At 32.6% G+C, this 17,089-nt stretch overlaps 1 non-coding gene across 1 annotated transcript; it reads right to left on the reverse strand.

Annotated features, from left to right (window-relative positions):
* Window positions 1-16,593: 16,593 nt before the first annotated feature.
* LOC112731143 (small nucleolar RNA R71) lies at window positions 16,594-16,701 on the reverse strand. Its single transcript, XR_003166934.1, has one exon. It is a non-coding gene; the product is annotated as a small nucleolar RNA R71 (small nucleolar RNA).
* Between the last annotated feature and the right edge of the window lie 388 nt (window positions 16,702-17,089).

Consider the following 17,089-nt stretch of genomic DNA (forward strand, 5'->3'; position numbering starts at 1 on the left):
AATTAAGCCATTTCCAAAATTAATTCATTTTCATATTTCAAATTATTTCCAAAGCCGATTCGTTTACATTCTCAAACACAGCTTCAAAACCAAGAAAGCCACTTTTCATAATAATCAAATAAATAACCTTTTAAACTAATTTTCTTTCAGCAATCACAAACTACCCAAGCAATCAAGAAATCAGCCATTCAGTTCAGCAAACAACCACGTTTACAAGATAATCATAATCATAGACATATGTTTCTCACATTAATATCTATTTATAACAACTCTGTAAGATAAAATAAATTTTAAGAAAACCCCTACCTCGATGTCTCAATCGCACAATTTAACTCAATAATCCCCTTTATCCCTAGTTCATGGCAGTAGCAGCGATCTTAGCAGCTCCATTATCAATTATGACTTTGCAATAGATAAATCGACAGTGGCTAGAATGGAAACATATTTCTGTAATTAGAGTAAGGGTGGCACAAGGAAACCAAATAGCAGTAGGATAAAGGCAGAAACATAAATTTTAGAATTAAAGGAGTTGAAATTAAAATGGGAAGAATAGTGCTACCAGAGACAACAACATTCAGTCATTCCAAACAAGGGCGGCAGTGCCGAGATATGACAATAGTGACTCTGGTAAATTAAACGGATCAGAACTAGCTGCGTAAATAAAATGGCACAAAGAAGAATCAAAGCGATTTTACCCATGAACTTACCAAGATGAAAAGTAGTGGCTACAACGTCTCTCACTACAATCAATCAGCAGCCAGGACACAACCAGGTTCATCACCCAAAAACGGCAGTAACTGCAAGCTCCGAAACACCGATAGTAACAGCAGTAGCAGCGGAGGTATCCATCGCCACCTTCTTCCTTTTCTTGCTCGGACTTCTTCCTGCGGCGAACCCAACAGCAGCAACAACTCTCACGATAAAGGTAAACTTAACGGATGAAGAAGTTGAAGCAGGGTTAGGGCTTACCAACAGATACAGGCTTGAAAGGCGGTTTCTGGCGCCAGCAGCAGCGACGAGGAGTTCCGGCAACGCAGCAGCCACGCGAGCAGAACGATGGCGAGCCCATCAACGCGGCGGCGACGACAACTCCGCGACAGTTTCCTTCGCGCGTGTTCCCCTGTTCGTGACTCAAACGGCGGCGGATCTGAAGATGATAACACGCAGTGGTTGCAGAGGCATTCAGGCTCCAGCGACGGCGTGTAGTTCTGGCGGCGATAGAGGCACGAATGGCGGCGACGGGCTTCATCACCGACAGCGGCAGCGATTGGCACAAGGATGGCGGCGCTACGACGACGACGTGAACGCGGACCGCAGTGGCGGCGGTTTCTTCCTCTCAACTCACTTTTCTTCTTCTTCTCCCTCTCTGCTTCTCTTTCTCTCGTCACTTGCTTTCCCTTTCTTCCTTTCTCAGTTCCCCACTTCTCAAGCTCCCCCTGCCTTCCTTATTTTCCCTTTCTTTCCCCCCGTTTTCCTTATTTTCCCTTTCTTTCCTTATTTCCCTTTCTTCCGTAGATTAGGTTAAGAAATAAGAAAGTGAATGACGGTAGGGTTAAGTTAGGGGGATTCGGGTTTAATTTAATTAAAGTTAGGATTATGGTAGTTTAGGTAATTTTAATAAAATTAGGGGTATAGAATATTAATTAAAAATCTAATTTAATCCTTTAAAATTATTTGAAAATGTTATTTGATTATTAATTTATTAATTAACTTTTAATCAAATATTTTAATTTAAAATTAAATTTAATATAATTAATTTTCTTTGTTTATAAAATTAAAGTATTAAATTATAGAATCTCTATTATTTAACTAAATTGTATAAAATCCTTATTCTTTTACAACTGTTAAGCTGCCTAATTTAAATATAGAAAATTATTCAATAATTATAATATTAAGTATAATTTCTAATTTAATTGTCAAAATTTGATTTAATTACTTTTAATAAAATATTTTCTGAAAATAAAGTCTTTAATGAATAAATAAATTGAAATTAACTTATGATAATATTTTTTTGAAAATTATGGGTCTTACAGTTAGAGTTAACAGAATATTCTGTTTAATTATACAGAATATTCAGTCAAGTATTAGGCATATTCATTTTGTTTAATGGAATATTCCGTTAATTCCAACGTTTTTGTTACAGCAGGGACTTAATTACAAAATCTAATACGGTATAGAGACTCAATCAAAAAGAAAAAAATATAGAGACTTAATTGAAAATCATTGAAACTTTAGGAACTGACAGAGTAATTAAACCTTCTTTCTTCAATTTTGTTGTTGTTTTAGCAGTTATTAAGGTTTCTTTGAGGTCAGTAACTGTTCGTGGATTATGTTGATGGTGAATTGGGAGGTCTTTGATGGAGGTTGAGTTACAATAGTGTTCTGTCATTTTTGTAATTGCTGTTTACATATCAAGCTGTCTAATATTGTCCCACACATGCTTATATCGAGAAAGAGGACAGCAAAAAGTTGAAACAAAAGCAAAGGGAGTGCATGCAACCAAAAATGGGGAAAATGGATATAGACTATCATGTTCCATCTGATTTTGCATTTTTCTTACCATTTTGCATTGCTTGGATACTGCTCTCAGTTTTCTGATTATTTTGATTTCACTATTTTTTATCCTTTCTCATGGGTTTGTTTTCTTTTGTTGCTAGGTTCTTCATGATGCATTTTTCAAATACTAAACAAAGCCAAAGCTGACATCTCTTGGGGACCTCTATCACGAAGGAAAAGAATTTGAGGTATAATCCATGTTGAGGTGTTGCCAGACAATAAATGCACAAACCACTTTTTTGCTTGTATCTTTGGTAAATCCTTCACAAACTGCTATATGTGTGTGTACATAGAAAGAACTGCATCTTACATAATGATGTTTGATACACATGTAAAACTGAGAGAGATGAAACCCGGTATGTTATCACATGAACTGAAAGAAGCTCTTGGTATGCCTGAGGGAGCTCCTCCTCCGTGGCTTATATATATATATGCAAGTAATATTATAGTGCACTGATTTGTTCTTGTATATTTTTTCATGGTTGTTAGCCCTTTGACTACATTATTTGGTTCTTTCAGCGATATGGTCCACCACCATCTTATCCTCATTTGAAGATACATGGATTGAATGCTCCCATCTCTTGCACTTATTTTTTTAGATAGTATTTGATTACTTTTTTATTTTTTCCCTACCATTGTCTCCTCAGTTATGTGGTTGGCACTAGAGCACAAGACAAATTAGGTGCTAAAAGCGTAAACATTTTCCATTTTTGTTTGAGGGGATGGGGGGTGGTTAGTCACATAACAATGGAAGAACAGTGTTTTTCATTCTTTTTGCCTTCTGAACTTTTAGGTTGATTTGCTCAAGGGTTAGGAGTCGAACAAAGTGGATGTCACCTTACTGCCGGAAGAGCTGAAATCGTTGGATAATGTCTCTTGTCTACAAAGTATTTTTTCTAATTTATTTTTTGGAGTCTTAATTTTTTTGGCTATGTTAACTTTTTTATGCCAAAGTGGCAAGGTATGATTTATTACTTATGCTGGAACTATACAAATATGAATAAGCAAGGGAAGAAGAGAGGGCATGTAGTCAGCGTGAAGATTTCAGTGACATGGTTGCAGAGGTATGTAACTTTCAGCCTTCAAAATCATTCTTGTAGTGTTTCTCATTAGAATTTGATAATTTTTGCTTTTCTTCTTTATGATTATTCTTTCTCCATTTCTTTGGTACATACAAAACAATCTGATGGTCTTCTCTTACTCAGAACTATCGCTTCCTCTGAACAATTCAATCCGCTAATAGAGTGTCATTTTTGGGGCCTCCTGCTACCTCAGATTCCATACAATTCTCAATAATACTATCTGGACATTCTACTTGTGACAAATTATCACTAGTTATAGGCCATTTTTTCAGCTTCATCAAATTAAACCTAATTCCACTCCTACCACAGTTTAGCTGTTTAGGTACCTATTGCTTTGATCAGAGAAGGAACTAACACAATCTCTACTACTACTATTCACAACAGGTTGGGGGCTAGCTGGCTTAGCAGAATCCATTGGTGAGCATGTGTTCTTCAATTCATTTCTTAAACATGAATTCACCTACCTCAGGTATGCAAGCTCCTCAACCTCATTTAATCTTTTCTATCCTTGGTTGTCAATCAGAATTGAATTAAATGATAGATGATAAATGATGAATTATTGATTAAATTCATCCAAAATGCTAAAAAATGAATTGTCCACTATGAAGCACAAATACTTCATTTTCACTTTTGTGTTTGTCGTCTCCATGTATGCTTCTCATCTTTGTGCAACATAAATCATCCAAAATAGAGGATGGTCACCTCTGAAGATTTGGCAAGACAAGACAACTGAGATTTCAGAGAAGAGAGCCTGCAAGTGAGACTTCTCTTCTGCATCTGCAGCTCCTTATTGACCCTCCTCAACTCAACAACCTCAAGCTCAAGATCCTGCATTGAACTATCTTTTTTTCCTTTAACCAACAATTCACCACTCTCAGAAGAGACATAGGTCAATGCAGCAAGTTGCTCAAAGAGGCCATGTTTCTCTTGTTCCAATAATGCTATCTTCTGATCTTCACAAGCTCATCAACCTTAGCATGATATTCATTTGAGCAATTAAGTTGCTGTACCGGTTATCCAGTGTAGCATGTTGTTTCTTTTCAACATAGACTTGTGGTTTTTGTGTTTTTTAAATTTGTATTATGCGTTATTACTTTTCAAGAGAAATTTTTGTATAAATATTTTAAATTTAATGAAATATTTTTATTTTATAGTAACTAATTTTAGTATATTTATATTATGTACAATAATAATAATTGATGGTAAAAATAATTTGAAATTTTAGAAAAAGGGTAGGTTATTATTTCTAAAAGAGTGAGTATAATTAAAAAAGTCTTAGATTTTAGCGGCAATAGTAATGGCAACTAAAAGTGAATAACATTACAATTTTAGAATTATTTTTAGTGGCCATATAAATTGTCGGTAAAATGGGTTTCGGCGATAATAGTAATGGCTATTAAAAGTGAATAGCATTGCAATATTAGAATTACTTTTGGTGGCCATATAAATTACTAAGAAAATGACTGTTAAAAGTTATATACTTTTTGCGGTCATTAAAAAGGTCTTTACCAGTATATGTTATAATTGCCGCTAAAACCTTTTAGCGACAAAGCATAAGATGGCTAATATCTAATTGTCGGTAAATGTATTAACGACTATTTTTATTGCTGCTAAAAGCAAAATAAATGGTCGCTAAAAGTGATTTTTCTTGTAGTGATGACACATCACGGCCATATTACACTACAAGAAAATTACCCATTCAGCCACATTTTTTTAAGCTACATTTAAAAAGTGTAGCCTATTCATAAATTAGGCTATGCTTTTCTCCGTGTTACCTTTTTATAGAAAAATAGAAAACACAGTTATGGCATCATTTGAAAAATGTCTCCTTAGATATTAAAAAGATCACTTATAAAGCGTAGTCTTATCTTAATATTTATGAATACACTTTTCTCACCAAAGAGAGCATTTTTTCAAGAATGGTCTAATTGTTAGGTTTTGGTACGCTTTCTAAGTGTTTCCTAATATAAGCGCGCTATAACACTTAAGGAATCATTCCTTTTTCACACCCGTACCCTTCTCCTTTTGCAGAAAGCTAAGAGACCTCGTCCATACCTTCCTCTTCTCCTTGCACCATATCCTCACACGGCTCTGCTACGCCACACCACCACCGCAGCTCTATTTTGCTGCACTACTTTCGTAACTCTGCTACTTCGCACCGTCGTCGTAGCTCTACTACTTCGCAGTAACGACGCCGCACCACCGCTTCGCCGTGCTCTTCTGCTTCTTTGCTCGCTATTGCTTTATTATGCTTCGCTTCTCCTTTACTACTCGTGCCACCTCTGCTCCATCCATCCCTGCTTGATTCGCTTTTCGTCATCACAATAGGTAGGCTTTTAATTTTTTTCATGATTTAGGCAATTAGGGTTCCTAATCCCCACTCCCTAATCACAATTCATATTTAATTAGAATTTGTGTTAAAAGCTTTCTCGTGCAGAATCACATTTGAGCATTACTTGTTATTATCAGTGTTATGCTATTAGTTGTGGATTTTTAGGGTTTTTTATTTCTAATTTTGTTGTTTCTAGGTTTTTTAATTTGGGGTTTTGTTTGTTTCTTAATTCAACATTCATGTGATTTTTCATTTGAGGTAATAAGAGTTTGGTTTAATGTGTGTGTTTTGACAAAATTTATTGGTAAACATAATTCTTCTGATCCATTACTTGCTGTCAAGGTAATTGTAAGCATTTTTCTTGCGGTAAATGATTGTTACTTATTTTACTTTTTTTCTCATTGTTGTTGTCTACCTTCCATTAATTTATATGTTTATTTTGTCATGAATTTTTTAAAAATTTTTGGTGTAAATTTTCAGTGAAATCTAAAAGTACCAAAAGAACACTGAGTTGTTGATCTACAAGCTTTCCTTCCAGCGTCTTATCTGTGAAATTGTTAAGGATTTTATGGTATATGATTGTTATATTGAAATATTCTTTCTGTATTTTTAATTCTTTTATTGCCCACAATTTCTTGTAGTGTTAGTAAAAATTTGGAGTAAAATCGAATTTCGTTCGAGTATCCAAAAATAATATTCTAAAACTTTTGTATATTTTCCCTTACTTATGTGAATAAGGGATCAATTTCTAGTTATAATAATTCTGTAAAGCTTCTGCCGTCTTATATATTGTATCATGCACTTACATAAACAATATATAAGAGAGAATATAATTATTATAGAGAGCAAGATTATAGTTTGAGCACTAATATTTATATACTAGGCAATCTTGCAGAGGTATTATTCTGTCTAAATACCACCTTGGTAATATGTAAATTTCACATGAAAATATTTTGGTTTCCCAGTATTTTTAAACTCGACAAATAAATTAAAAATTAATTTATTATAGATCAAATGTCTATATAAAAATTTGTCGTTAGTTAATTTATTAATTATTACATATATAAAATATGATTTAAATCTCTTACATTTAGTTAAATAAAAAAGTGAACTACTCAATCAATTCAAGTTAATTTTTATATTAAAAATATTAATGAAAGAATATATTATATCATTACTATTTAATATTCATAATCTTTTTCTAAATAAATTTGTGTCTTTCATGCCTTTTTTTTTTTAATTATGAATCAATCTCAAAGCGCAATCTTAGAGTAATATATCATTTATAAGATGGGAATATCATTGAGGCAAACAAACGGAACTTTCCTAAATGTTATACTCTTATACAATATAAGTTTAGGAATTTCATGTTGAAATATTAATGCAAGTAATATCACTTTTTATAGCAAATTGCTATGTTCTATTGATCCATTACGTTTAATTAATCAAATCACCACAAAAACTCCATCAAGTTTAATTGGCCATGCTAGTGTGTAAAAATAAATAAATAAAAACAGATATGTAAAGCAAAAAGAGGGATAATTTATTGACTAAAGAGATTCGTTGCCACGTTTCTCTTTTTTGTATATGAATGAGAACATGGCATCGTATGAGCATCTAGCTAGCTAGCCCACCCTAATTTCAGTGTCCTTTCTTTCAACACCAAAAATATATCCGTACTTCTGCAAATTACACATGCATAAATATTCTCCAATTAATCAACAATAATAAGGGATTATTGTTGTTAATTTTAATATTATCTATCATCTATATATAATCTATTCTATCACATATAATGTGAATTCTCCTTGCTTGGTGTTATATATCTTTTTTGTTAAGATACTATATTTTCATATATAAAAATTTATTATGAAATAACCTTTTTTTTTTTTAAATTTACTTGTAACTGAATTTAGAACGACTGGTTAATAATAAGAAGCCAAAAATTTTATAACTTTAATCAGCTTTACATTTATTATCAAATAATAATAATAATAATAATAATAATAATAATAATAATAATAATAATAATAATAATAATAATACCGTTATATGACTAAAATAATCACGTGCAACGTGTGAGACTGTAGAAAAAAGCAAGAATATTACTTATTTAATGTAATCCTGGAAGAATAAAGGTATATGAGTCCAGCAAAACAACGTGACTAGAATGGAAATTATTAAATAAATTTAAGAAAGTCACGTTAAATTGATTGATTCAAACTTTAAAGAAATAGGGTTTGTTATTGTAGCGAGTCATAGTTCAGACAAGGTTAAGAACAAGGGAGAAAAAATTGAGATAGGTAAGCATAAGTCATAAAAGTGGGTTGGAAATACTTGAAAAGAACAAATCTTACAGAAACTTATATTTAAGTATCCTCTTTTTGTACTATTGAAAATTTTTAAATATAGTCTTGTTTTTTTGAAAAAAATATTCTTTTAAACTCTGTTAAGTTTATTTTTAATTTTGAGACAAAGGGTGTTCTTTTGACAAACGATAAAATTTAAGCAGATCCAATATTGATAGTGCATGCTTCTATGTCAAATGAACCGTGAACGTTTATCGATCAAAATATTTAAATATCGTATATCAAAAACAAAAATGCAATTTATGTGAAAAAAAAATTAAGTATCAAATTAGTTCTTATATATTTATTTATATATAATTTAATTTAATTTTAATGTATATTTTTATTGATGGTTAATTTTAATATATTATTACTAGCATGATCGTATATTTATGCATATATATTTATATATTGTTTAACTCATTTTAATACGTATTTTATATTTTAATATGACTAGTAGTTAATTTTGATAGTTAATTTTAGTATACATATAGTATGATCGAATTCTAATAAACCAGAAATTTGCCTAATTAAATCCATCATTTTAGCTCGTCATGTCAGATCGAAATAGTGAAGGACCAAAAGAGATATTGAATTGGATACATCAAATATAATTGTTCCGTAATGGTTTCGAATTTGTTAATCTTTAAACCCACCCAGAAGATGTATTATATAGAGAGCATTTTGCAATGCATATGTAACTCTACCTTTTTGCAAAGTGTGCTGTCGTGTTTCCTTTGCAACAAAGCAATATATGCCCAGGCCACTATCATGGTTGATCTCGTGGTCAAATACATATCAAATTGTTATTGGATTGAAAATTTATTGCCTCGGCTTAGAGAGAGCGTGAGGTGGGAAAACATGGGGAGGGAGAGGGACTAGGTGGTGCATCAAGACTAGAGAATAGAGATAGAAATTTTCTCCATTTTAACAGTAAAATATATTTTTTATTTTTAAAATTTATTAAAAATTTAAAAAATATTCTTAAATTTTATTTTATTTTAATTTTGTTTTAAAAATTTTTGATTTGTATCAAATATATTTCTAACGGCTAATTTTTTAAAAAATTTAAGACCAATTCAGCAATAATTTTACAATAACAATTTTCAACTCAATAAGTAAATCAGACATAGATGTCATGCATTATAACTGGATTGATCCTAAACTTTCTGAAAATTTAATTGTCAGAAGTATATTTGATACAAATAAAAATTTTTTGAGATAAAATTGAATAAAATAAAACTTAAGAATATTTTTAAAATTTTTGATAAACGTCGAGGTCAAAAAAATATTTTACCCTTATTTTAATTTTGTGGATAATTTATCAGATAATATTTTTAAAAGGGAGCTTTTTCATCTTTTCAAATGGACATGAAGATAAATGACATTTACCTCTCAAAAAAATAAAAATACAACATATACTTGTTTGCGTTCATTAGATACACAACAAAAGATGAAGCATTACAAATAATAGTCGAGATGAACCTTATGATCCTAAAGGAAAAGAGATTATTTATTGGAGATAGAGGCTAGATATAGAAGGGATGTATAGATTAAGAAATGACTTAAATTAGATATATATCCCACCAACTTTAAGATTTAGATACTCTCTTAATATAAGAACTTTAGATATTATTTTTTTAAGTTATTTTCAAGAATAAATGTCGCTATTAGATCAAGTTACAATGAAAAACTATAGAGCTCAAGAGCTCACAGTGATTACTAGGATTATGATAAATAATTCACACACTTTACAATTTAGTTATAAACTCTATCCTGGCATACTAAAATTATGTAAAGATGTTATAAATTAACACAAACTAGTCTTAGATTTACAAAATGTATTTTGGTTCTAAGATATGAAAATAAAAACTGCCTATATTACAACTTAAAAAAAAATTAGAAGTTTTTTTGAAAATAGAAAAATAAAAAAAAAATACAGAACATAAATAATTGTAGTTCTTGTTTGTTCTGATAGTAATTTTTTATTTTCTAGATTTGGATCTTCTATTTATATGCAAAGAAAGAAAGTATGCTTTTTGGAGTTGAAAGAGGAAGCTTCTTCAAATGGTTTGACTTGTTGAGTATGCTTAAATTTAAATGTTGGAACAAAAATGTATTGTTTCATTAATAACTTTCTGAAGTATGTAGTTACACGCCTTCATCGGTTTCACAGTGAGGGGGTAGAGCTAGGTTAAATTTTAGGGAGAGACCAAAAATTAATTTTACAATAAAAGAGAATAAACTAAAATTTTTAAGGGGGTTAAACTAAAATTTATACACAATTTATAAAAAAAATTTAAAGTTTGGCATTACAAAAAAAAATGCTGAATACCGTTGGATTTAAATGCGGAATAACAAAATTAATCCATCAGTAATATATTTACATGCAGATTTTCTATTGAATCTAATCTGATAGTATAATCCTCGTCGGTAATCAATTACCATCAAATTTTTCAATCTGCTGATAGTTACCGTCAGATTTTGTGACGGATTCTTTGCCTAAAAACTATTTAATTACTGATGAAAAATTTTTGCCAGCAATTTTGGAGCTCCACTATTTTATTTCCCTCTTAATTACTGTTGTATTTTTTTCTCGTTAAATCTGACGGTAAATTTAAAGTTAAAAAAAAAATTTAAACACAATTAGTGGTCAAATTATTTGTTTTCATTTTTACTTAATTTTTTTTGTAGAATTAGTTGTCAAATTCTAATAATAGGAACCAAATATGGTAAATTAAATATCAAGTATACAAATAAAATGAAAAGCTAAATAAAAAATACTATGAAACAGTCTAGAACAAAACACTAATCACTAAAGATCCTGATAGTCATCGTCGTCATCATCTCCCTGGTCCTGCTGAGGCGGCAGACTAGGTGGTGATGTTGGTGTGCCTCTAGCAGTGCCGCTGCCACCAACAGTGCCACTGACACTAGCGCGCATCTGATCTTGGTACACTGCCATCTGTTGCTTCGTTCGCTAAAGCCGCTGCAGCTCCAGCCTCCACTTTAGCCTGAGAGAATTTGTGTCTGACACGTGTGTGAGGATCTTCTAATACCTTTCCTCAGACTGTTGCAGCTGTTGAGCCTGTTGTTGAAGGCTCCGGGTGAGCTCTAGCACCTACTTCCTCAAATCAACGCTGTCCTCGGGATCGACGGGCTGGCTGGTGGCAGAGGCGGATGAATGTCTCAATGTGGAGGTTCAAAAGTTGTCAGTGAAGAAGGATCTCAGCCTGTAGACGTGATTCTTGTACGGCTTAGATATAGTCTCACGCCAAACCGTGTCAGGATTGACTTTTGATGCAGTGGAGTTGTTGTTGTTGTCTCTAGTATGCTGAGATTGCTGGGTTGCAGCCTCCAATTGCTGTGTGTAGGACTTATGTGTAGCACATGTTATTATTAGAACTGCAGTTAATTAAAAACTTTATATCACATGATATTTACTTACATAATGATCCACAGACCACTGATCAGGAAATCTCTCCTTGTTATCCTTCAAGGTGTGAGTATATTTGTAGGTCTTTTTCATCATCGTATCACGATCCAATAACTTAGACTACACATGTTGAAATAATATGTTAAGTCAAGTAATAATGACATTATATTTCAAAGACAAAACAAACTTAATAATAAAATAAAACAAGTTACATACCATCCTGGCCTTTGTCTTCATAAAAGTCGCTGACCTACTGGTATACTTCGACAACCTGGCTAATGCCCTGTTAGCGATAAAGGCATATGGATGTTTAAGTCATATACCATCCAGGCCTTTGTCTTCACTTAAACAATTCACAAACAAACCAATATAGAATTATATGACTTATGCAGCAACATCCATCAACAATCAAGAATTCTCAAACACTTTCAGCAATTCAAACCTACTAACTTAAATTGAACCTATCTTAACAACCTAAATCCACTAAAACAAGAAATTTAGTGTAACTAAACTAAAATAACGAACTAAAATGAAAAACTTAAGATTAGCAACCACTTATATTGAATAAGAATATAAAAGACTTAAAATAGTACTCACGTCGTCAAACCATTTGGCCAAATCGTTATTCGTATGATGGGAGGTGTTGGAGGGGCATCTGGTTGGAATCTATGAAAAGATTTTGACACTACAGTGTTTGTTGCTGGAGGAGGTGTCATCGTTGAAATAGTGGGTTGCTAAGCTGATGGAGGTGGTGGAGGAGTTCACTCTGGTGAAGCAGCCGAAAGACTTCCTAATGACAGGAGTGGCACAACAGAAGGAGCCACGTATTTGGAGTTAGGGACCATGATGAACGGCTGATCCTATGCACCCATTGCTTGTGACGTCCCAGGGGTAGTCAGGGTAGAGGGCGATTGATGAGCGGATAATTTATACGCTTTTTGGCATTGTTTTTAGTATGTTTTTAGTATGATTTAATTAGTTTTCATTATATTTTTATTAGTTTTTAATTAAAATTTATATTTCTGGACTTTACTATGAGTTTGTATGTTTTTCTATGATTTCAGGTATTTTCTGGCTGAAATTGAGGGACTTGAGCAAAAATCAGATTCAGAGGTTGAAGAAGGACTGCAGATACTGTTGGATTCTAACCTCCCTGCACTCAAAGTGGATTTTCTGGAGCTACAGAACTTCAAATGGCGCGCTTCTAATTGCGTTGGAAAGTAGACATTCAGGGCTTTCCAGAAATATATAATAGTCCATACTTTGCCCGAGTTTAGACTACGTAAACTGGCGTTCAACGCCAGTTCCATGCTGCATTCTGGAGTCAAACGCCAGAAACAGGTTGCAAAGTGGAGTTCAACGCCAGAAACACGTTACAAACTGGCGTTCAACTCCAAGAATGACCTCTCCACGTGTAAACTTCAAGCTCAGCCCAAGCACACACCAAGTGGGCTCCGGAAGTGGATTTCTGCATTATTTACTTATTTCTGTAAACCCTAATAACTAGTTTAGTATAAATAGGACTTTTTACTATCTTCAGAGCATCTTGGGACGTGTAGTTCTTAGATCATGGGGGCTGGCCATTCGGCCATGCCTGAACCTTTCACTTATGTATTTTTCAACGGTAGAGTTTCTACACACCATAGATTAAGGTGTGGAGCTCTGCTGTTCCTCAAAGATTAATGCAAAGTACTACTGTTTTTCTATTCAATTCAACTTATTCCGCTTCTAAGATATTCATTCGTACTTCAATATGATGGATGTGATGATCGTGACAGTCATCATCATTCGTAACTTATGAACGCGTGCCTGACAACCACTTCCGTTCTACCTTAGATTGAATGGATGGCCATTCCTGAGATCCGAAAAGTCTAAACCTTGTCTGTGGTATTCCGAGTAGGATCTGGGAAGGGATGGCTGTGATGAGCTTCAAACTCGCGAGTGCTGGGTGTAGTGACAGACGCAAAAGGATCAATGGATTCTATTTCAGTATGATCGAGAACCGATAGATGATTAACCGTGCCGTGACAGAGCATTTGGACCTTTTTCACTGAGAGGATGGGATGTAGCCATTGACAACGGTGATGCCCTCCATAAAGCTTGCCATGGAAAGGAGTAGGATTGATTGGATGAAGACAGCAGGAAAGCAGAGATCAGAGGAACGAAAGCATCTCTATACGCTTATCTGAAATTCTCACCAATGAATTACATAAGTACCACTATCTTATTTTATATTTTATTTATTTTCATCCACTATAATTTCTTAATACAATTTAATCCGCCTGACTGAGATTTACAAGGTGACCATAGCTTGCTTCAAGCTGACAATCTCCGTGGGATCGACCCTTACTCACGTAAGGTTTATTACTTGGACGACCCAGTGCACTTGCTGGTTAGTTGTACGAAGTTGTGAAACAGATATAAGATCATGAACGTGCGTATTGAGTTTTTAGCGCCGTTACCAAGGAATGGAATGATCACGATTTCGCACACCAAGTTTTTGGCGCCGTTGCCGGGGATTGTTCGAGTTTGGACAACTGACGGTTCATCTTGTTTCTCAGATTAGGTAACTTTATTTTAATTTTAACCTTTTTGTTTTTATTTCGTAATTCTCAAAAAATACAAAAAAAATTTTTGTTTTCAAAAATCTTTCAAAAAAAAAAATTTTCCTTTAGTTTTCGAAAATTATTTTAAAATTTTTAAGAATGAATTCTAAAGTTTCAAATTGGTATGCTGAAGTTTGGCTGGCCATCAAGCTTTAGACTAACCTGGTATGATTCCTGGATTCTTGATTGAGGACTTTGAATTCATTGCTTCCTTTTCCCTATATGTTTTTGAAAAATAAAAATATACAAAAATAAAAAAAAATTAATAAAATCATAAAAATCAAAAATATTTTATGTTGTTTGTTTGAGTCTTGAGTCAATTTTTAAGTTTGGTGTCAATTACATATTTTTATTTTTAAAATTTTTTTTTTTCGAAAATTGATGCATTCATAGTGTTCTTCATGATCTTCAAGTTGTTCTTGGTAAGTCTTCTTGTTTGATCTTCATATTTTCTTGTTTTGTGTCTTTTCTTGTTTTTCATATGCATTCTTGAATTATTAATGTCTAAAGAATAAAAATTTTTAAGTTTGGTGTCTTGCATATTTTTCTTTTCTTAAAAATTTTCAAAAATAAGTCTTGATGTTCATCTTGATCTTCAAAGTGTTCTTGGTGTTCATCTTGATATTCATAGTATTCTTGCATGCATTTTTTGTTTTGATCCAAAAAGAAAAGAGAAAAACACAAAAATGACGTTTTATGTTTTTCTCTTTCATCATTAAAAATTCAAAAAAAAAAATATCTTTCCCTTTTTCACTCATAAATTTCAAAAATTTGAGTTGACTTTTTCAAAACTTTTTAAAATTTAGTTGTTTCTTATGAGTCAAATCAAATTTTCATTTAAAAAAAAAACTCTATCTTTTTCAAATATTCTTCAAAAATGAAATCTTTTGCATTTTTCCTTTCATAATTTTCGAAAATTCCAAAATGATTTTCAAAAATCTTTTTCTTATTTCTATTTCATATTTTCGAAAGTAATACTAACAATTAATGTGATTGATTCAAAATTGTTAAGTTTGTTACTTGTCTAGTAAGAAAGGTTCAATCTTTAAATTTTAAAATCATATCTTTTTAGTTTCTTGTTAGTCAAGTAATCAACTTTAATTTTCAAAATCATATCTTTTTAATTTTTCAATCATATCTTTTTTATTGCTAATTTCAAATTCATTTTCAAAATCAAATCTTTTTAAATTTCTTTTTCAAATCTTTTTCAAATTAAATTTCAATCACATCTTTTTCAAAATCTTTTCTAACCTCTTATCTTTTCAAAAACAAATTTCAAAACTTTTTCAATCAATCTTATCTTTTTGTTTCAATCATATCTTTTTCAAAATCACCTAACTAATCCTCTCTCTCTTATTTTCGAAAATTCCCTCTCTCCTTTTTCAAAATTCCTTTTTAATTAACTAATTGTTTAATTTTAAATTTAATTTCAGACTTTAATTTTTGAAATTTAACTTTAAGTTTTAATTTTTATTTTAATTAATTTTCAAAATTTCCTCTCTCTCCTCTCCTTCTATTTATTTATTCATCTACTAACACTTCTCTTCATCTCATATCTCTGCTCCTATCCTCACCCTTGTGTTTAGATTATCCATTCTTCTTCACCCTTATTCCCTTTCTTCTTCTACTAACAATAAGGAATCTCTATACTGTGACATAGAGGATTCCATATTTTCTTTGTTATTCCCTTCTTTGTCATATGAGCAGGAGCAAGGACAAGAACATTCTTGTTGAAGCAGATCCTGAACCTGAAAGGACTCTGAAAAGGAAACTAAGAGAAGCTAAAATACAACAATCCAGAGACAACCTTACAGGAATTTTTGAACAGGAAGAGGAGATGACAGCCGAAAATAATAATAATGCAAGGAGGATGCTTGGTGACTTCACTGCACCTAATTCCAATTTACATGGAAGAAGCATCTCCATCCCTGCCATTGGAGCAAACAACTTTGAGCTGAAACCTCAATTAGTTTCTCTGATGCAGCAGAACTACAAGTTTCATGGACTTCCATCTGAAGATCCTTTTTAGTTCTTAACTGAATTCTTGTAGATCTGTGATACTGTTAAGACCAATGTGGTTGATCCTGAGGTCTACAGGCTTATGCTTTTCCCGTTTGCTGTAAGAGACAGAGCTAGAGTATGGTTAGACTCTCAACCCAAAGATAGCCTGAACTCTTGGGATAAGCTGGTCACGGCTTTCTTAGCCAAGTTCTTCCCTCCTCAAAAGCTTAGTAAGCTTAGAGTGGATGTTCAAACCTTCAGACAGAAAGAAGGAGAATCCCTCTATGAAGCTTGGGAGAGGTACAAGCAACTGACCAAAAAGTGTCCTTTTGACATGCTTTCAGAATGGACCATCCTAGATATATTCTATGATGGTCTGTCTGAATTAGCTAAGATGTCATTGGATACTTCTGCAGGTGGATCCATTCACCTAAAGAAAACGCCTGCAGAAGCTCAAGAACTCATTGACATGGTTGCTAATAACCAGCTCATGTACACTTCTGAGAGGAATCCTGTGAGTAATGGGACGCCTCAGAAGAAGGGAGTTCTTGAAATTGATACTCTGAATGCCATATTGGCTCAAAATAAAATATTGACTCAGCAAGTCAATATGATTTCTCAGAGTTTGAATGGAATGCAAGCTGCATCCAACAGTACTCAAGAGGCATCTTCTGAGGAAGAAGCTTATGATCCTGAGAACCCTGCAATAGCAGAGGTGAATTACATGG

This window comes from Arachis hypogaea, chromosome 12 (genome assembly GCF_003086295.3).
Source record: "Arachis hypogaea cultivar Tifrunner chromosome 12, arahy.Tifrunner.gnm2.J5K5, whole genome shotgun sequence".
NCBI classification, from domain to species: domain Eukaryota; kingdom Viridiplantae; phylum Streptophyta; class Magnoliopsida; order Fabales; family Fabaceae; genus Arachis; species Arachis hypogaea.